Source organism: Alligator sinensis, unplaced genomic scaffold, assembly GCF_000455745.1.
Source record: "Alligator sinensis unplaced genomic scaffold, ASM45574v1 scaffold690_1, whole genome shotgun sequence".
Lineage (NCBI taxonomy): Eukaryota > Metazoa > Chordata > Crocodylia > Alligatoridae > Alligator > Alligator sinensis.
The window spans coordinates 1,161,222-1,183,287 of record NW_005842372.1 but is presented as its reverse complement, the minus strand read 5'-3'; the positions used below and the strand labels follow the sequence as shown (position 1 = coordinate 1,183,287).

Below are 22,066 nucleotides of genomic sequence, written 5' to 3'. Positions count from 1 at the left end.
GGCTGGACCTGGACCTGGGCCCAACCCCAGTCCTGCTCCATCCACTTTGGGCCCAGCCCTATTCTACACACCCCCTCCTTGCCACTCCAGGTCTGGCCCCACTCCATGCCCCTCCTCACAACCACTCCAGGTCTGCCTGGCCCATGTCCACTTCCCTCCCTCCCTGTCCACCACCTCCCCCTCCCTGCTGGCTGTTCTGGGGGGTGTTGGGGCCAGGTAGTGTGGAGGCACCACCACCATAACCCCTCCCTTTGCCCTCAGGCAGGGAGTCGTGCAGAAGCCCCACTGTTCAGGCAGCTGGAGTGTGTTCACTGCCGCCACAAACTTCCCCGGCAGCAGCTCAAACTTGGGCCACGCAGCCAATTGCCTCCCGCCCTCTCAGCGGCACGTGCGCAGTTACCCAAAAGTGTTACGGGCAGACAGACACACAGACAGACACACTAAGCCTTTTATTATATTAGATTTACCAGCTCAGTCTATTGTGGACAGGTGCTTTAGCCATTTGGTTGTCTGAGGAGGGTGTCAGCATTTCTGTCTCTCAGGTAGATATCTCTCTTAGATTCTGAGTCCTGCCAATAAACCTGTCTTACAGTGTCAATAGCAAGTAGAATTCTGAGCAGATGGAGGCACCTTAGCTGAGGTTAAAACTCTCCAAAGAAATGACTGGAGAGCTACATGCCTCCTGAGTGATGGAGGATCTGTCTCTAAAAGGAGAGCCCTATGATTCTGCAAGGCAAAATAGAATGTACCTCTGGAGGCAAGCTAGTTTCCTATTGAAATTAGTAGGAGAAGTAAATTTATGCACAGACTAATTAGGAAGCCTCCCTCTGCCTGATTTCATTAGCTTGAGAAAAGAGGAGGCTAAATCAAAGGTATATTAGCATCACAATTGCTGTACAATCATTTCTGTAACTTTTTCTATCACGGAGAACAGATAAGTACTAGTGAGGATCTACTCTAGAAGTACTACACAATTCTTGGATGAATGTGTTCTCCTACTGGCTGCTGTATTTTGAAATTCTACTCTGACTTAATTGTGTCACAGGAAGCAACACAATTGCCTAAATTAGGAGTAGGCAAACTTTTCTGGCTGTGGGCCAGAATGACCCATGCTGGGTTAGAGGAAGATGGGAAGTCACCTTGACTCTGTCACCATTACCACTTGTCTCCCAGTGTCATGGGGACACTGTCACCAAATGGCATCAAAACGCCATATCTGCAGGCCAGATCAAAAAATTTTATGGGCTGAATTCAGCCTGCAGGCCATAGGTTACTGACCCCCTGCTCTAAATAACAAATAGCTATTAGCTGCTATTATCCTATAATCAATCAGACAGTAGGATGTGATATAGAACACCATTCAGTACTCTGAAGAACATATAAAGTTTTCTATTGGCTGCTTTATTTTGAATTCCTGCAATGAGACTGGGTAAATTATGGAAGTATATTTTTGTGTATATGTCTGCAAGACCATTGGTTTTTGCTAGGAAAGAGGCATGTTAATAAAATTATGGAGACTAGCAGGGCTGGAAGAAGTGTACAGAGGACTAATTTAGGAGGACTCCTTAACTGTAGCTCTAAGGCGAGTCTTAGCACTTCAGAATTTTGTAGCTCTGCAAGAGATCCCTCTTTGTGTGTTACTTAATAGTAATAATATCATTACTTCTTGTGTTTTCTAACACTAGTATTTTCTAAGAAGCAATAATTTGGAGAAAACAATCATACTGGGGAAAATACAGAGGGCAGAAAAGTGGTGGGGAGGCAGAACTGGCTTTAAATTTTATAATTATACTCCCCAGATTCTGATGCCTGAGGGGGCCTGCCATACTTTCAATCTCAGTGGTTCTCAACCACTTGGAATTCAAAGCACCCCTCCATAACTTTTGTAAATCAAGTGGTACCCAATTTCCAAAACTAATTTATACATTAATGTGCTTACCTCTTTTTAGGGGGCTGGGCACTGAGATAGGGGCCTGGCCAGGGTCTGGCAGGCCTGAGCCTGCACTTAACTGCTTAGGTTCTCACACCTTGCTTATTTCCTCACATCTCATGGCACCCTTCAAAGGATCTGGCAGCACCCCAGGGTGCTGCACCACCCTGATTAACAATCACTGTCTTATCTGCTACAACTTTGGAGAGGCTTTGGAGTGCTTGTGCTAAGTGCTCGCTAAGTGCTCCAGGTATCTGCTATGCAGCTTCTTGCACTGTTTCTTCCCTCCTGATTTTAGAGTTGACACAATCTTGTCCCTTTCATTTCTATACCTGAATGGAAAGGGATAGGGAACAAAACATCATTATTTACAGGCAGTGTATATTTAACTATATGTAGGATTTTGCAGAACTTCATAAGAATTCTGCTCAATCTCTCATCCTCCAAAACACTGAACAGGGAGCTAACTTGAGTTTCAGTGTTTTGTAGTACTTGGATTTTGGAGACAACCTAAATTAAATTTTCTATTTTATTATCTTAAAAAAAAAATGGAAAAAAATACAGGGAAAAGGTCTATAATTGTAGGAGAGGTCACCCAACTTTTATTTAAATAATAGCAAATAGTTCTTTAAGCGTCTCATATAAATGTGCCTCATAGCAGACCAAGAGAAGCCTGGCCTACATCTGGTACCATATAAGCAAGCATAGCCTGTTCCATGGTTGGGTTGTCGGAGACTAAACTGGTGCCCCCACCTGGGTTAGTCTGGGTGAGGAGGGTGTGTGGACACCCAGCAAGACTGAAAACAAGAACTGTCAAGGGGTAGATGACCTCCCTGTGAGTCAATGGCCATTCATACCTGGAGAGGAAATGAGTGCAACCAGATCACTTTGTCCAAAGAATCACCAATGATGCACAGTATCTAAAGGTGCCCCAACGGTTGCAGTGTACTCACGACTGGCTTAATTTGACTCATGTAAATTTGAGTACATGGCAATTTTTTAACAAGATCTGTGGCCCCATTAACAGGTTCAGAGTGATTACAGTCTTGCTTCTTAAAGAGCACTTGGGAATGGCCAACCTGCCTATATAAGCTAACCTGCCAATATACTTAGCCCACCTGCTAAAATTCCTTTAACTGAAAATAAATTGAAGATCTATTCTTGTTAAACCTTTCCCACAAAACACCCTGAACTAACTGAAAAATCAAAGGCCTGTTGTATCATGAACTGTAACAGCTTGCAGAGTTTTGGGTAACAAAAGAAACAGTGGTTTGTATTCCCTAAAAATCAAAATATCCAAGTACTTCGGAAGCTTTTATAAATATGAATATTAAAAATCATCAGATATTGAACTACCACCCTCTTTCCTGCCATATTAAAATGGTCGTGTGTATTTGTGTAGTTTTTTTTATTAATTGTACCCTGGCTCTTGCATCTGACCATTAACATTAGAAAGTTCTACATGGATGGTTAATCTATTTAATATTATTTTGATTTATTAATAATTAATTTTTTATCATACACTGCATTTGTTTATAATATGAACTAGTGAACTTGGTGGCCACTTTCCCTCCTGTAATTTAGTAGTAATATAGTATAAGCAACAATTAAGTGAAGGTGGTTAGGAAGAAACATTTTTACATGAGCTCAGGATCTCTGGTAGTGGCAACTAAACTAGGTGCTCTGGTTTTCTGATCTATTTGGCAATTTCTCTGCTTAAGTAAGGGTGCAGGGTCCAGTAGGATGGCCGTGATCTCCCTAAGGCCCCCTTTACCATGCCAAGTTGACCCAATGGCCACCCTCAATTCTTGGTCACCACGTCTGTGATGACAAAGTATATTTGGGAGGCTGCCTTTTATGCCCTCTTGGTCACGTCTTGCTGGACACTTGGACCCCGTGGTTTCCCGGACCCCTCGTGGGTCCCGCTTTGCAATGGGTGCTTCAGGGGCACCCTAGCCTTATGGGCTATGTGTGGCTCCAACCACCCCTTTACCACGCCCCAAGCCTTGCAGGTAGAATTGACATTGTTTGGTCACAGCCTTGTTATAATGTGTGGCCCTCTTGTCCTCTCCGGCCCCTGTCTCAATCTGTGTCCTCTAACTCTCGGGCTCTCCGCGGCCTTGTCCTGCACTCTGCCTTCCTGGCGCTTCTCCACAATGCTGTCCCCTTCTCTGGGGCTCCTCAACGGGCTGCCCGCTTCTCTGGGGCTGGCCACACCCACACTGGGGCTTCTCCTCAATAGTGCTGCCTGCTTCTCTCTGGGGCTTCTCTCAATAGTACTGCCCCCTTCTCTGGGACTTCTCAAAGTGCTGCCCCCTTCTCTGGGGCTCACCATACCTGCACTGGGGCTTCTCGCCAATGCTCCCTCTCTGGGGCCTCTCAACTTCCCCCTCTCTGGGGTTGGGGTCAGTACATCCCAACTGCTGCACCTTCGCTGGTGCTGGGGTCCTCATGCTGCTGTGGGTCCCCTATGAGGCCTCCTCCAACCCCTAATAGCCTCACCCAAACCACCAGTAACAAACAGCAAACAAAATGCAAGCCCCTCAGATATAACAACATTCCAGCCTACCGGGGAATACTCTATCCCTCAGCCATGTCAGATGCTGCTCTGTCGGTCAGGCTTCCCCTCTCTTCCCTGAGAGACCTTCTTCCCCCTTGGTTGCTGGCAGGGTACTGCTAGCTTGGCCTCAGCCCCTGGGCTTTATAAGGGAGCCAGGCCCTGCCCCTTCTGGTCAGCTGACCTCCTCTGGTTGCCCTGGCAACCAGCAGTTGGGCTCATCACTCTCCCTTCTTAGGAGCAGTGCACCTAAGCACTCTGCGACAGTAAGGAACAGCAGATATGACTTTATAACTATAGACTTATAACTATAGACTTAACAGGAAAATAATGTGATGAATGACAGTTAACATGGGTTTTATGCAAAGCAGATCTTGTCACACTAACTTGATATGCATGCGCTCCTGTGTGTATTTGTTAATTATATTTTAGACTGAGAAAGGTAATAGCAGTGACATAACGTATTTAGATTTCATTGAATCATAGAGAAAGTAGGGCTGAAAGGGATCTCCATAGGTCATCTAGTCCAGCCCCTTGCCTGAGGCAAGCTCATCCTTATCCAAACCATCCTATACAAATCCATTGTCTAACCTGGGGGTTGTCAACCAGGGGCATGCACTTCCGATTTTGCTGTTGGCACTTCTGGTTTCACTGCTGCATACAAGGATTGGTCTAACCCTGAGCAGAGGGCAAGACCCTCTAGCTGGGAACCTCTGAGTTTAAATCCCAACAAGAGTTTTGGCACATCCCAGTCAAAATTCCCAGCCTTCACTGCAGCCAACACCTAGTGCTTCCAAGGAAGGCTCAAAAACAAATGAAAGAACCCCAAACCTGACACACACAGCAGCAGGAGGGGCAAAAATCCCCTCCCAGCCCCAGGAAAGCTCAGAAACATGGGAAATACCCACAATAGATTATAGACATAGCTACACTTAGATCATCCCCGACCAATGCCTGTCTAACATCTTGAACACCTCCAGGGAAGTCCACAACTTCCCTAGGCAGTCTATTCTACTGTGTAACTGTTCTAACAGTGAAGAACCTTTTCCTGATAGGTTCAACCGAATATGTGGTAACTTCAGGCTAATGATCCATGTCCTGTTTTCTGCAGTAGGAGAGAAAAGGTGTTTTCCCCTCTTTTTTATGGCAGCTCTTCAGATATTTGAAGACTATTATGTCCCCTCTAAAGTGCCTTTCTCATAAGCTGAACATGTCTTATTTCCTTCAACCTCTCTTCATACGACTTGCCTTCCAAGCCCTTTATCATTTTTGTCACCCATCCCTGGATCCTCTCTAACTTCTCTTTAAGAAGTGGAGTAACTGAGAAGTACACAGCCCAAAATACTCTGCAGTGCACACAATACTCTAGATGAGTACTGAGTAGAGAGGCATTATCACCTCCTGTGTCTTTCATTAAATGCTTCTGTTGATGCACCCCAAAACAGCATTCACCTATTGTGTAGCTGCATCATACTGATGACTCATGTTGAGTCTGTGATCTACTAAGACTCCCAGATCCTTCTTGGTAGTGCTGCCATCCAGCCAGGTGTCACCCATTTTGTATTTGTATTTTTGATTACTGTTCCTGTGGTGTAGTGCCTTGCCTTTGTCAGCACTGAACTTCACCCTTTTGGCTCTAGCCAACTTTCCAATCAATGAAGATCCTTTTGAATTGCACTTCTGTTTTTCAGTGTGTTTGAAATCCTTCCCAGTTTCACAGTCTGCAAATTTGTTAAAAAAAATCCTCTCTAATTCAGCATCATTATTAAACATGTCAAATGGCACTGGCCCAGGACAGTCTCCTCTAGGATTCCATTCAAAACCTGCTATTTTGACATGGCTCCATTTCTAATTACCTTTTACTTGCAGCTATTCAGCCAGGCATCTATCCACATTGTAGTAGTTAATTAGACCACATTTCTCAAAGTTGTTTGAGAATAGACCTGTACGAGTAGGCAGCTATTCGATCTGGCTTTGGATCTGGCCACTTCGAAGCAGGAACCCGGTCCGGAGCTCCGGATCGGATCCCTGGCATCCAATTTGTCCAAAGCAGCTCTGAAGTTTCGGAGCTGCCTCGGAGATCCGGCCATAGGGTATAATGGGGAATCAATGAAATATTTATAACTTTGTTGTTTTTTGTCTGATATGGATGAAACTTGCAGGGATGGTAGCCTTTGCTGAGAGCATGAAGCCTGCCATGTTTCAAGCAGATCAGTGCAGGGGTTCGGGGGGAACTGCACCCCAAATTCTTGAAAGCAAAATGCATGTCACGTATATGTGTTAAGCCACAGGGGGGTGAAAACTGCAGAGGTGGCAGCACCCTGTGAGGCCACAAAGCCTGTCAAGTTTCAAGATAGGTGCAGGGGTTTGGGGGGAACTGTACCTCAAGGTGCCGACAGGCAAAACTTGTGACATAGATGACCCTGTGTGTGTTAAGACGCAATGGGCTGAAAACTGCAGGGGCTGAAAACTGCAGGGGTGGTGGCCCCTGCTGAGGCCATGAAGCCTGCCAAGTTTCAAGGAGATAAGTGCAGGAGTCTGGGGGGAACTGCACCTCAAGCTGCAGACAAGCAAAACTCGTGACATGGGTGACTGTGTGTGTTAAGGCGCAGCAGGCTGAAAGTTGCAGGGATGGTAGCCCCTGCTGTGGCCATGACGCCTGCCAGCTTTCAAAGATATAGGTGCGAGGGGTGGGGGTGCTCTGGGGCCCTGCACCCCTAGCTTCTCACAGGCAAAACTCATGACATGGGTGCTTGTGCAACTGAGTGTCCCTGTCTTCGGCAGTTGATTGCCTGTATTGATTATTTCCTCTCCTTAGTCTGTGGTTTTGTAGGTGTTAATCACTGCTAAGTTAGAAACTTTACTTGTATTTTACAGGTCTAGTGCTATAATATTCAGTTTAAGTTTAAAATTAAAGCAAAAAACAAACAGATTTATTGAAATGAGCACTAATTTGTTAGATTATATATAAAGCTTAAAAAACACATCAAACTAGACAAGAATAGTGAAAAGATATTGATTCATTAGTTGTGCAGTCATTATAGTCAAATGTACATTTCTTATTCATATCTGTAAAACAAAATAGCCTTCTTGGGTGTGTCCCCACATGCTGGGGCATGCAGTTGCTGCAGCAAAAATAGCAGCTGGCTAAATTTGTGCTACTGCTTTTTTGCAATTGTGCATGCCTTTGGACATGCGGTTCGTCTGGGGCAAATTGTCCCAGGTGGGGTAGCAGAGGCTGGGGCCAGCAGCCTTACCTAGGGTCCTGGGGGCCTCCTGGGCGGCAGCAGCAGCAGCAGCAGCAGCAGCAGCAGCAGCAGCAGCAATCCTTCTAGTGCTTCCATTGTACTAGAATGCTTCTTTTTTGGCTTCCAAAATTGTGCTTCCACTCATTCTGGGTGCCTTTATCCTCCAGTCTCACTTCCCATGGCACCATACCTATTAACTTCTTAATTTAGTTGAAATCTGCCTTTTTGAAATCTGGTGTCTTAGTCCTGTTGACCTCATCTTTCCCCATCTCAGAATCTGGAATTCTATCATATAATGATTGCTTCCTCTCAAGTTTCACCCCATTACCTTCACAGCCTTCACCAATTCTTCCTTATTGGTCAGGATAAGATCCAAGATAGATGGTCCCTAGTTGTATCTGCAGACTTCTGGAACAGAAGGTTGTCCTCCATACAAGTTAGGAACTGGTTTGACCTTTTGTGTGTGGCTGTATTGTTCTTCCACCAAATATCTGCAAAATTGAAGTCTCCCATTAGTACCATCTCACAGCTTTTGGATAATTGTGTCAGCTGCTTGACGAGTGCCTTGTCCACCTCCTTCCTGACTTGATGGTCTATAATAAATCCCCACTATTATATTGGTGCTGTATCTTTCATCTTTTCACCTCTTTACTCAAATGCATTTTGCTCTGCTGTCTTCTTCCTTCTGAACTAGGGAGCAAGTGTTTGTGTCTTTGACATACAAGGTGACACTTCCACCTTTTCCCCCAACCTTGTCTGTCCAAAACAATGTGTAGCACTGAATGTGATGTTCCAGTCATAAGAGCTGTCCCACCAAGTTTCTGCGATGCTAATCAGATCATAGTTCTTTTCACAGGCTGTGACTTCCAGCTTATCTCATCTTGAGTATTCCCCATACTTGCATTTGTATATACACATCAAATGTATTTTGTATTTCAGCCTACTCATTTCCCTTTTGTATCACTTGTGGTCCTATGGCTCTCTGGCCTTATCCCAGAGTTGAGCTGCTGCTTCTGGTCTTTTCCCCTCTGAATTGTTTGCTTTGTTGCCAAAGGGTTTCGCTCGTTATCCCCTGGGGAAACGAGTTTGAAGTCCTCCTTACTAGCTTGGCCAGATGATGCCCAAAGGTGGTTTTTCCAGTTCTGTTAAGATGGATCCCCAAAACATCTGCCTGTTGTTGAAGAATTCAAAGCCTTCACATCAACCATGTCTTAGCCACTCATTTATTTCCATGGTATGATGGTACTTGCCTGGTTCCTTACCTTCCATAGGGAAGATTGCTGAAAACATCACTTGTGCTCCACTCTCTTTAACCCTTCTGCCAAGAGACTTGTAGACTCCTCTGATCTTCTCAGTGTCATTCCTGGCAGCATGGTTGGTGTTTACATGGACAAGCAGGAAAGGGTAGTGGTCTGAAGGATGGATGAGCTGTGGAAGCCTTTCTGTGACATCCTAAATTCAGGCTTCAGGCAGAGAGCATACCCCCTGGGATCCCAAATTTGGATGACAAATTGGTGCAGCCTGCCTGGTTGGTCCTGGGGAATACTGCCACTGTGGAGGGAAGGACTAGGGCCCCCTGCAGCTCAGGGGCACTCAGCCTGCCAGCAGCTCATCCCCCCCACAACCACAGGAGAGGCAGGTAGGTTCTGCCAAAAAAAAGGGATTGGGCTCCTTGCTGCTTCGGCCTTCAGCAGGTGCCAGCAACTGGCAGGATGCTTGGAGCCACCCGCGAACAGGCTGAATTGCTCCTGGGGCAGCACAGGAAGATGGCAGGAGTGTGGCTGGGTTTGTTGGTGGCTGGAGAAGGTGGAAGGGATGGTGCATGAGGTGCGGGGCTGCCCAGGCAGGCTGCTAGGTGGCCGTGTGCTGCCTCAGCTTGGAGGCACCTGATCCAACACTTTCCTGAGCCTGCCCAGGCTTCTAGCACCCCATGCACCATCCCTGTCATCTTCTCTGGCCACCAGCACACCCAGCTTCCCCCTGGGGCAGCACAGGAGGTGGCTGGGTGTGCTGGCAGCCAGAGAAGGCAACAGGGATGGTGCACAAGGCACTTGAAGTCCAGGAAGCCCAGCTTGGGGAAGTGTTGGATCAGGTACCTCCAAACTGGCTAGTGGCCCTCCTGGGCTTCCAGCACCCTGTACATCACCCCCACCACCTCCTCCAGTCATCAGGAAGCCCAGCTGCCCTTCTGCTACCTTCCTGCACTGCCCCAGGTGCAAGCCAGCCCATTCCTGGGTGTTCCAGGTGTTCTGCCAGTTACAGAAGCCTGCTGAAGGCAAAGTGGTGAGAGGCCTGATCCTTTTTTTTTTTGGCAGAGCCTGCGCACTTCTCCCACGGCAGCTGCATCATTGCAATTTGTAACATTGCAAACTAAACTACAATGAGATGTAGTTAGTTTGCAACAATGCAAACTCATTTAAAATCCCCCAAACTCTTCCACATATACAGTGCGATGCCAATAAGCCACACAAAGTGACATTTTCATCAAGTGTACATGGTAATAGTGTCACACATACAAGTGCCCTCTAGTGCCAGACCCTTATAACTCCTGTCCAAGTAAATCTCACTTTTCTTGAAAAAAATGCAGTGTAACTACACGTTTGCAGCATATGAATCTTTTCCTTCAAGGCAGACACGACAACTTGCACTTGGTGCAGATGAAATGATCTTGATCCTCTGGGAGGAATACAAACATTCCCCTGTGGGAACTACAGGGGGATTTCCCTCCTGTCCATTGTGGGTAAGATCCTGGCCTGCATCCTCCTGAACTGTCTTCATCCTGTCACCGAGGAGATCCTTCTGGAATCCTAGTGCGGTTTCTGACCATCCCGGGGCACTGCGGACATGTTTTTCACTGCCAGGCAGATCCAAGAAAAATGTCAGGAGCAAAATCAAGAATTGTTCCTTGCCTTCATTGACCTGACCAAGGCGTTCGATTTCTTAAATTGTGAAGCTCTGTGGACCATCCCCCAACACCTTGGCTGCCCACTGAAGTTTGTCACCATGCTGAGGCTCTTGCATGATGATATGACCGCCACTGTCCTGAGTGGAAGATCTGAAGCTGACGCCTTCCACATCTGGACTGGGGTCAAACAAGGTTGCGTGATCGCCCCCCACTGTTCACCATGTACCTGACTATCATCATCCACCTCATCCAAGATGATCTACCACCTGGCATCAGTATCTAGTATTGACTAGATGGGAAGCTTTTGAATCTTGGGTGCTTCCGGGCAAAACCGAAACTCACCACCAAGGACATCCACAACTGTCAGTTTGTGGATGATTGCTGCGTGATGGCTTACTCCACACAGGATGTGCAAGTGACCTTAGATTTCTTCCATGCTTCATATAAGAGACTTGGGCAGTCCTTTAATGTTGCCAAGACAATGGTTCTCCACCAACCTTCCCTAGGCTAGCTGAACATCCCTCACACTATCTATGTAGATCAGGAGGCTCTGGAGTACGTGGAACACTTTCCGTATCTCAGCAGCCACCTGTCTCAATGGGCTACCATCAATGAAGAAGTCCAGCACTTGGTCAACTGTGCCAGTGCCGCCTTCTGCAAGCTGCAACAATGTGTCTTCAAACATAGAGACCTTCAGAAGTTGACGAAGGTCCTGGTTTACAAAGCTGTCATGCTGACCACCCTCCTCCACTGCAGTGAAACCTGGACCATCTACTGATGCCACATTAAGACCCTTGAGAGCTTTCACCAGTGGTGCTTGCATCGAATCCTGGGGATCAAATGGGAAGACTGCTGGACCGGTCCGAGTGTCCTCCATGAAGCTGTGTCCACTAGCATTGAAGCCTTGCTCTTGAGAAATCAACTCCGATGGACGGGCCACTGTGTCCGGATGTCTGAGAACTGCCTCCCTCACCAGATTCTCTTTTACCAGCTCTCTGTTGGCCAACGCTCAAAGGGCAACCAAAGGAAATGGTACAAAGACACACTCAAGGTTGCCCTCAAGCACGGAGGCATAGACATCAACGGCTGGGAGGAGCAAGCTGCTGACCGTTCAGTGTGGTGCCACCTGGTCCACCAAGGTGTGCATCACTTCTAGGCCCAATGACTTGATACTGAGGCAGAACGGCGGCAGCTGAGGAAGGAGGAGACCAACCTGGTGCTGCGAATCCCACTCCCCCATGCAACAACATGACCCCATTGCCGAAGAGTATGTGTATCTAGAATCGGGCCCCTCAGTCACCTGAGAACCCATCAAGCCTGATGGACTTCATCCTTGACTCCGAGGGACTGCCACTGTCGACTGATATTTGATAATAGAGACCTTTTCAGCTTAAAAGACAAAAGTCTGAAAGGATGCAATGATGAAAATTTAAAGCTAGACAAATTCAGACTTGAAAACTGATACATTTTAACTGTGAGGTAACCAACTATTAGAATAGTTTCATAAGGTTTGTGGTGGACTCTATCACTGGAAATGTTTAAATCAAGTGCGTTTTTTTCTGAAAACGTGCTCTAATCTATTTTCAGTAGAAACTAATTCAGGGAAGTCTTATATAGGAGTTGTACAGGGTTAAGCAAGAGTTCAGGCTAAGATGTTGATTATGGCTTCCTCTGTCCATACAAAGTATGAAACAGGCTTGGACTATTCAGGGAAAGGAGGTGTCTACTGTAGTTTTATTTCCTTTTATTTCTTGGAGTGTGGTCAATATTTATATTTTTGAATAAAGTCTCATATAATGCAAAAATAATTTTAGAAGTTGTTTTGTAGGACGGCAGAAGAGCTGTAGGATTGGGTTAATAAATTTCTGCTAAAATGTATTTTTCTTCATTTGAATTCTTTCTTATTTTTCCATCAAATACGTTTATTTCCTTCATTCCCTAAGACCTTGCATTGGTAGACAGTGGGGTCTGTGTAGGTGTAGAGATCTTCCTGTATGGGTCTGGCTGTGGGACTGGGACCCTGATTTGAAGATGTGTAACCCCAACTGTTCATTTGCCTAATCCTTTCTTTGTGTGCTGACAATTCTTATTTGAACTGCAAATGTATTTTTTTTTCAGATGCGCTATTCTAAATTGCTTTTCTGGGGAAAAAATCCTGAAGAGTATTGTTTGTGCGTGGGGAAATAAAACTTTGCAGATCCAGCATGACTAAGCCTCAAAGTTCTCTCCATGGATTCTTTGTAACTGATGCTTCTAATTGATTACAGGAATGAATTAAACTCTGGTCAGCATGGAGTGTTTTATTTTCTTTTATCATGCCATGGCTGATGATTACTATATGTTTCCACACACCTCATTGCTATTTAAACAAATATATTGTCAGATGTATATTTTCATGAAGAATCTGCCCAAACAGAATGTATCTGGCAACATTAGCAGTTAATTAATCCCTGACCTTGCAAGCTGTTCTGATTACAGCACATTGACTTCAGCAGATTCCAAGTGACTGCAAGGATTTGATGGCACGGAAGATATATGAAGGATCAGGGCACTGTCATAGGTACCCTAGAAATATATGAAGTAAGTTATTTAAATGATATAAATACAAGGATAATTGAAGAGGAAAAATAGGTGTGCACAAATAATTTTCATTTAAATATTTTGAACTAGAAGACCTTTAGGGACAGTGTAAAAATATAATAAATACTTTGCTAAACAGCAGTAACTGACCTTTCAAAATGGAGTTTTGGCATGTCTGTTTAAAACACAAGGAAATGACGCTCCACATATAGGTGTGGATTGAACCCAGCATTTTTATTTATTGAAACAAATTAAAACCTTTGAGCAGAGGCATAATAGCTATATGCCCTGGCCAGTGTCAGCAAGTGGGACAGTGCTGGCTGCTGTACTGCTGGTGGTGGTGGCGTGGCCAGCTGATGGCTGCAGCATCAGATTTTTTGTGCTCCTGTCTACACCCAGGGCTGCTGCACCCATTTCCCCCATGTCCCTCAGTTTCCACTACTGCCTTAGAGAAAAGAAAATAAGAGAAAGAGGAGTTTTAAAGAGAGTATGCCAGTGGGAGAACAGTGTTAGAATCTAAGTTCCTGATAATAAAAACAGAGGCAATATCACAAATCCACCAAGTTTTAAAAAAATTTTAACAAAGTGAAAACTGAAAAAACAGATTTCATAAGACGTTTACATTTTACTGGTCAGTCTTCAAAAGCTATTTTAAAAATGTCCTTTGTTGTGTATTTCATTTTAAGAATAAACATATACTGTGTTTCATTTATCTCTGGGCACATCTACATGAGATGTTTACTGCGGAGTAAATTAATTAGCTCCACAGTAAACATCTTGTGTCCACACATGTGGCCCAGTTAGGCCTCAGGATTCTAATGAATTCTGCAGCAGGATAGTACTTGTAAATACAAGTACTATCCTGCTGCAGAGTTTTTTATTGCACAGCACTGCATATGTAGATACTGATGCGGCTGGCTGGGGCACAAGGGTAGTTCAGTGAGGGGGTTGTCTGCCAGCTAGTCCCACACTGGAGTACCTTCATACCCCAGCCAGCTCCTCCACAGCACGTTGAGTTGGGCAGGAGCAGCCATAGCCTGGCAAGCTCACCCTGGGGGCCTCTGCCAGCCAGGGCTGCTCCAACCCAACTCAATGTGATAAGGTCCCAGGCACATGTTCAAATGGTGCAAGTGGGAGCAATAAACTCCAGTGCAATATGCATTGGAGTTTATTGCTTTGCATTAATTGCATGTGTAGATGTGTCCTCTGTAAAATTATTATTTATTTGACCAGTTTATAAATTCTAAATTAACCAAAGGCTTAAATCTTCAACTTTGGTTTCAAACACAACCATGACCTGAGTCTACAAGATCCTTATGGAGTAGTTTTGCTTATATAACTTGACTGGTTCTACCTCCAGAATTAATCTTTAATTTAACTGATTGTCCAAAGTATGCTTGCCTTTTGTTAATGAAAGAAATGTTAGTAGAGTCTGACAAAATACTCTTTATAATTTTTTGAGTTATTCATTTTGATACAGACAAGTAAAATATCAGTTTTCCTTACTATTCTTCAGTCAAGTATGTGAACTTTTGTGATTGGGCTGTAACTTCCAAAACTTTCAGGTTTGAAATATATTAGAAAAAAAAAATATTTTTCTTGACGAAAAAGGGAGATGACTAGAGAAATGGAACTGAGATGGTAAGCACTGGGAGCTTAAAACAGTTCAAATACTCTTTCAGAAGGAGGCTAAAACTAAAATGGAAATGTTAGCTTACTATTTAGCAAGGACTGGGAATCTGTTCATTGCAGTGAAATGCACAAAATGAAGAGATTCCAGCACCAATGGTCATATATGTTCTATAATATTTTTAGATACATTTATAAAATATGTATGTGTATATCTATATCTGAACACAAACACATGCACGCGGACACACAAAACAAAATGTAAAAAAAAAAATGACAGAACCTTTAGTAAAATCATGTGTCTAAGGGTCAAAACTGGCCCTCTTCAATCAAAGCTGCTCTTTACTTAAAGGAGTGAGACCTCAAAGCTTAAAAACTGTGAAAATGCCTAAGGAGGAACAAACAGTCATGGCTCAACAATGCAAAATGTATTTTGCTTTTATCATAAGCAAACATCAAAACTGATTAGAAAGAAATATCCTTCTGTATATGTTACATAAAGCAGAAACTGCAGTAAACAATGAGAGCTGAACGGAAGAAATAATGACATTTATTAATATATTTGTAGTTAATATAAAATCAATGTACCTATTCTATAATTAAAATAAATATGGATAAAAATGAAGAAAAGGTTTTGAAATTGAAAAGTGATATGAAAAATCATTTTGTAAGAATATTAACTATTTAAAAATTTTTCATTTGATTTTTTTCCTCTCGCTTTTACTTAAAGAAATTCTGATATAGAAAGCACTTTTGGATTAAAAAAATTAAAAAAATAAAATCTTGTTTAGTCAATATAATAAAAAAGCAGAAGAAACAAAATATTATTTTTATTAGCACCCAAAATATGAAGAGAAACAATATCCTAAAAATAAAGTCATTAACCACTATTTCAGAAAAATTCACACAGATTAAAATTATATTTAAAAACAATTATTTAAACATGTTTAATTAAAAAAATATGAATTCAATTAGCATACAAGTGGCCTCACTGATCAAAGGCATAGCAGTGGAAAATGTGCTCTAAGACAATAAATACCACAATAAAACTGTGCATAAAAATAATGAAAAATATCATAAATTTTGTTTTGTAAAACACTGGTCAAACTTTTTGGGATAAATGGAAAAATAAGAACACTAATGAAGTAAAGAAAAAACCTGAAAAAAAATCTTGAATAACTAACTGCAGGCTACATTTAGAAATCAAAAAGCAATATTACATTAGATATGGAAAATATGTTTTATATCAGATGCATGCAACTGGAATAAATAGATGCAAAATGATATAAAGTTCAGATCTTACTGCAAGGGAGTTTTTAAACTTTATAGGTTTTACCCATTCAGAAAATTATTTGGGACTGGATAGAGAAAAAATAAAAGAATATTTTTCAGTGGCCTAGAATTAAAACACAATGTTTTCTTTAAGTCCAAATGAGAAGGTGGAAACCAAACATCCTATAGAAGAAGTTTAACCATTTTTATCCTACCTAAATAGTAAGTGGTTGTTCTATTCATCAGACTCTAACGGAAATCAAAGCAGCTTGTCTCCCTTGTCCTGCTGATGTGTAGAGAGTATGGGCAAAGCTCTTGGAGTTGTTCATACTCCCCTTTGAGTGCTGAGAAGCCTGCCTCCAAGTATCACCTCCTTATGGAAAGCCATGCAGAAGCATTTGCTGTATTCTAACTGACAGAGTAATACCTGGGAGAGAGAGTCTGTTATTTCCACAGTACTTTTTCTTCTGTTGCTCCAGTGGTTATTTATTTGTTTACTGATGTTAACCTGCACCTATTCTATGGATTTGTCTCCCCTCCTCCACTCTTTTAAAGGAGAAAGTGGCAGGCTAGGGCCTGATTCAGCATATTTTAGATAAATCTTCCATTGACTTTAGTGAGAACAGGATTGGATGTTTTTGTTCTAACAATGCAGAATCATTATGTGAGAGAAACAATTAAAACGGCCTGTGGATAAAAAGTACCAAGTCCAGTAGTTCTTGTTTAGGACCCAATCCTGCAAATTTTCTGTTTATGGAATTCTTACTCACTCAGATTGGTATGATATATGCAGAGGTTTGTGGAATCAGGTCTACTGTCCTTAGGGAAAAATACAGCTAATTATAAAGAGAGTATTTTGCCTTTATAAGGGTGGGCAGGATGGTCCCAGTCATTAGCTAACTTGGCAAAAATAGTGCTACCCGGAAAAAATATTTTAATGACACTGATACGCAAATGTACAGAAATAGTTTGTTTGTTCAGACTATTTATGACATGTGGTACTGAATTTCGTGAGAAAGTCTTAGATGTAAGAGTTTATAGTTAAGAAATATTTTTGATAAGTTTGAGTTTTCCCTTCTTAATTTCCAGAGTTAACTGTATACTTTAAAAGTGTATTATTACTTCTTGTCTGCTGGTTTAGGGCCACTGTATGGCATCAATTTCTTGTACTTTATTGATTCAGCTCTGTGCATATGAAAAGACTGCAAATAGCTGCAGGATTGTGGACCAAGAGGGACATCCTGAAATCAGTGGCAAAACACCCACTGGCTTCACTGGGTGAAGGAGCAAGCCCTAACTTTTCATGCTGAGCCATCCTTATTTAAAAAAAAAAAAGAGAGAAAAAAGTAAACTGAGCAATGTAGAATGAAATGTGTCGTATGAAATAGAATCATGCCCCTTTTTCCTTCTGTATGCAAATCACTAGGGATTTATAAAACTTGTGCTCCCTTTCCAGATCTCGGAACTCGTTTACAATCAAATATTATTTGGCTGTTAAAGAAAAGAATGGGTTAATCAGTTTAGCAGTTTAGAATTTTTTTTTTTTAACAGGGCTGACAACAAATGAAGTTGTGATCCCCCCCCCCACCCCGCAAAAAAGATACAAAAATGGTGATCTGGCAATGTATGTTAACAAGACTTCACGTAAATGGAAACCATTGGGTGGGGAGAATTTCTGTTTTGGGGTTGGAACAAAAGACAAAACACTCTATACTGGAGAACTTTTAAAAATAGCAAAGTTGGAAACAGAATATTACCTCTTTATTTTCCTAATAGATATGTAATAAATGAACCATTAATGGTTCATTTATTACCATTATTACCATTATTACCATTTATGTAATAAATTGAGCCATTCCTCAAATAATATTGAGGAATGGCTATGGAAGCCCAGTACCAGTGGAACCTATGCTGTCACTTATAGTGTCATTACAATTTGAAAAAGGTTTAATTTTTTAATTTCCATTTTTTTTTATAAGCAGACTCAATATCGTAAGGACCCTAAAACAGGCCAGGCTATGCTCTTCTAGCAGATTATCATTTTGGGGAGGATTGCAAATCTTGTGTTTGTAATCCTCCCAAATGCCTGTCACAGCTGATTTCCTAAAATCTGTGCATTACTGAAAGAGTGGCTTGTAAGGACAGTCAGTACTAGCCCTATAACCTTAGCAAAAGAAGCAGCAAACTAATTTTCTCATCTAAATGCTGAATTCTCTCTTATCCCTTTTCCCCTTGTTTTTGTGACACAGAATATAAATTAGGAAACTGCAATGAATGGATGTTGTCCAAAGATATAAGGTTACATTTTGCATTGGACTCCAAATCAACAAAGTGGATAAGTACCTACTTTACCTTAAGTCTGTGAATAGTAGATTGAAGCTAGCTGGTTTACATAACTGCTTAGAATTAAGTATGTGCTTGTATACTTTGCTAAATCAAAATTCCTGTCTGCTGCAGAAGCATAGGTTTGGAGCAGTTCCATAGCTGGAGGGGGGACCGGGGGGTGGGGAGTGGGGCGACTGTCCTGGGTGCTGGAGTGAAGGGGCACCAACAGGTGCTGCTTAGCTGGGGTGGTGTGTAGGATGGAGCCACAAGTGGCTAACTTAGTGGGGTGCGGGGATGGAGGAAGGGTGGCTCCCACTGCTGTGTGCACTCCCGGGCAAGCATGGGGGGGCATGTGCCCCCCAGATCTGTGCACAGGGTGAGGGTGGGCTGCCACTGCGGCTTTTGTCCCGGGTGCCAAACTTTGTTGCTGCAGCACTAGTTTGGAGTAATTGAGTTATTACTGTTAACAAGTAATTGAGTTATTCCATGTTTATATATAACCATTGCTAGGAAACAAAATTTAGCCCAAGATAGACATTTCACAAAAGTTTAATAAATATATTGCAATGTTATATAAAGGCAGTAATTTCTGAAAATGTTCCAGAATAGGGTAATGACACAAGTGTAATCTGCTGGCATTTTAACTAGCATCATTAGAGTTTACTTTTAATTCCCTGTTGAGATGAATGGGGCAGTTCCAGCCTCTCAGAATTGTTGTTTCAGAATATGGGAGTTATTATTCAAACATTTGAATTTGAGATGGACTTGCAAACCAAAGGTCTCTGAAGTTGGTACAAAATTGTTTTAAATGCAGTTTTTTTCTTTCTTAGCCTGTAAATAGTAGTTATAGTAACATTCAAATTGTTTCAGTTTCAGATAACATGATAAACTCTGATGCCTCTTACACCTTGTTTCTTGAAAAATAGGAAGCCATTAGGGATGATCAGTATTTGTAGAAATGTAACTGGGCAGTTCTGTACCCTGGGCAGTAGCGATGCACAGGACAAAATTTGCAACTGGGCTGCCAGTGGTGGCAGTGGCAGCTGGGCCAGTATGGCTGTGTGACAGGGCACCCTAACCTTGTCACGAGGAAGAAGGTGCGCCCCTATAAGGCCAGAACCTTCTGGGCATGGAGGGCTGGTGAGGAAGGGGTTAACTGCTGAACTGGGAAGGCTAGTCAGTTGACTGGAAGAGGCAGGACTATAAAAACCCTGGGTTGAATGGCAGTAAGGAATTGAGAAGCTGATGGGGAAGCAGTGCCCCTGAGAGCTCCAAGAAGAAGTTTGGGAAGCGATCCATGACAGGAAGGAGGAAGCTACGGAAGCCCCTGCGAAATGACGACTGCATCCAGAGACAGGACTGTAACCGGTGGTGCAGAGCTGAGACTCGAAGAGAGTTCATGTAAGCTGACCTGCTGCATTGATTGAGCATGTGCAGTTATTATTATAGTGTTTTTGGGATTATTGAATAAGGCTGGAGGTTTGGGTGAGGCTATTAGGGGACAGAGGAGGCCTTATTTTTGGGGACCCACTCCAGAGTGGGAGCTCCAGTTCCAGTGAGGGCGCAGCAAGACAGGGCTGTGGAGAGCCCGAGTGCCAGTAAGGGTGCAGTTTTGGGATGATCTTAAAAAGGCCAGGGAGGCCTGGTGCACCTGCAGGTGCAAGTATATATTCTTTCTGTTATTTGGACTGGGGGTGTCACACCCTGGTTTTGAGCTTGCAACCCCCTGGCTGTGGGGCCAGTACCCATGCCTCTGGACTGGTGAGTGCCATGCTCTGGAAGGGAGCAAAAAGGGGGCCATGAGCCTCCAGGCACTGGAAGGAAAAGCTAGAGCCTCGGAGTTGAACCCTGTTTAGTGGGTTTGGATGTTGACACCTAGCTAGAGGAACAGGGGTCAGGACATCCTAGGAGAGACACCAACATTCCCAATATAATAGGCAGTCTCCCACTCGCATAATAATTTCCATCAAGACATGGCAGGCGAGATTAGGGTGAAACAGAAGAATTCCAAGAGGGCTCCAAGGGTGCCCCACGTAAGGCGTGGATGACCAGGAAGATGACGCTGGGGAGGGCTACCTGTTACACTGGTGCATTGGCTGGGAAACTCCTCACGGTCATGGGTACCCTGAGACGATGGTTGATCCAAGTGATAGAAAGAACCCTTGGGTTCAAGAATAAGACAGGAATGGCAGAACAGAACCCCATTTTGGATTTAAAGGAACAACAACTGGGGTTGAAACCAGCAGAAAGACAACAGACATTGATAGAGAAGGTGGTGAAGGAAATGCTGAGAACCAGCTTTCCCCATGGGCATTTGTGGGTACGGTGCAAGGGGTTACTTGGAACCCAGAGAGGAAAAGACCAGCACTGACTATAGACGTTAGGCTTGAGGGACAGAAAGTCCAGGCAATGTTGGATTCCGGTTCATCCTACATGATAGTGCGGAGAGATGTTTTACCAAGAGGAGACAGAGAAAGGGCAGACCGAATCACCATTCAATGTTTGCGCGGGGAGGCACAAAAAATGGACTGGGTGTGGGCTACTGTGCAAGTGGGTAGGAAAGTACGCCGAATGAAGGTCGGAGTGGTGGAGCACTTACCTTACCCAATGACACTAGGATGTGATTGGCCGGAGCTCCTCGCAGCTATAGTGCAGGCATTCAGATATAGAAGAGGCAAGGAAAAATGGAGGTACTCCATAGTGCTACCCTAGTCCCACTAGGGGGAAAACCTTGGAGGAGAATTCAGGGGTAGGAGAAGGTCCCAGTGGGATACCACTTGGGACAAAGAGAAGAGGGTGCAAAACCGCGAGGTCCACGATGGTCCTGGGGAATGATTTTACAGCAGAGGCCTTTGCCGGGTAGCCTGGACTTCCCCTAACAGAAGAAGCAGCAGAACAGGAGGTGGACGTAGCACATTTGTGGGAGGATGAACATTTCCGACTAGAAGAGAGCGGAGAAGAAGGGTTTCGACATGCCTTCCAAGAACACCTAGCCCAGTGGAATGGGGGAGTGCTGAGACCTGAGTTGATGCAGACTACCCTGAGGTTTGAGGTGAAGAATGATCTGCTATATAGAGTGGAATGAAACAAATATGGGGAAGGGAAAGTAGAGCAATTACTGGTGCCTCGGCGATATCGAAAGGCCCTACTGAAAGTAGCACATGAACTCCCTATTGGTGGACATTTGGGGCGAGACAAGACCGAGGCTCGCATTAGGGGGAAATTCTTTTGGCCAGGGTTAATACAAGAAGTGGCCAGATACTGCGCTTCCTGCCCCGTATGCCATAAAGTGAACCTCAGTCATCCTCCAAGAGCCCCATTAGTATCACTGCCATTGGTGGAAGTACCATTTGAACGGGTGGCTGTGGATATCATGGGGCCACTACCAAAAAGCAGTGCAGGGCACCAATTTATTTTGGTCCTAATGGACTATGCGACTAGATATCCAGAGGCAGTACCTATGCGGACGGCATCCACCCCCAAGGTGGTAGAAGAATTATTAAAGATATTTTCCTGAGTGGGACTCCCTAGAGAATTGTTAACTGACCAAAGGACTAACTTTACATCTTGTGTGTTCAAGGGAGTGAGTAAAACACTGGGAATCAAACACCTAAGGACGG

At 43.6% G+C, this 22,066-nt stretch overlaps 1 protein-coding gene across 2 annotated transcripts in view; it reads right to left on the bottom strand.

The window, feature by feature from the left end:
* ASIP (agouti signaling protein) overlaps nucleotides 1-16,430 on the bottom strand; it is a 60,585-nt gene extending 44,155 nt beyond the window's left edge. For both annotated transcript variants that reach the window (XM_025210746.1, XM_025210749.1), the window contains exon 1: nucleotides 16,337-16,430. The gene's annotated coding sequence lies outside the window, so the exon portion shown is untranslated. The remainder of the gene's footprint in view (nucleotides 1-16,336) is intronic.
* Between the last annotated feature and the right edge of the window lie 5,636 nt (nucleotides 16,431-22,066).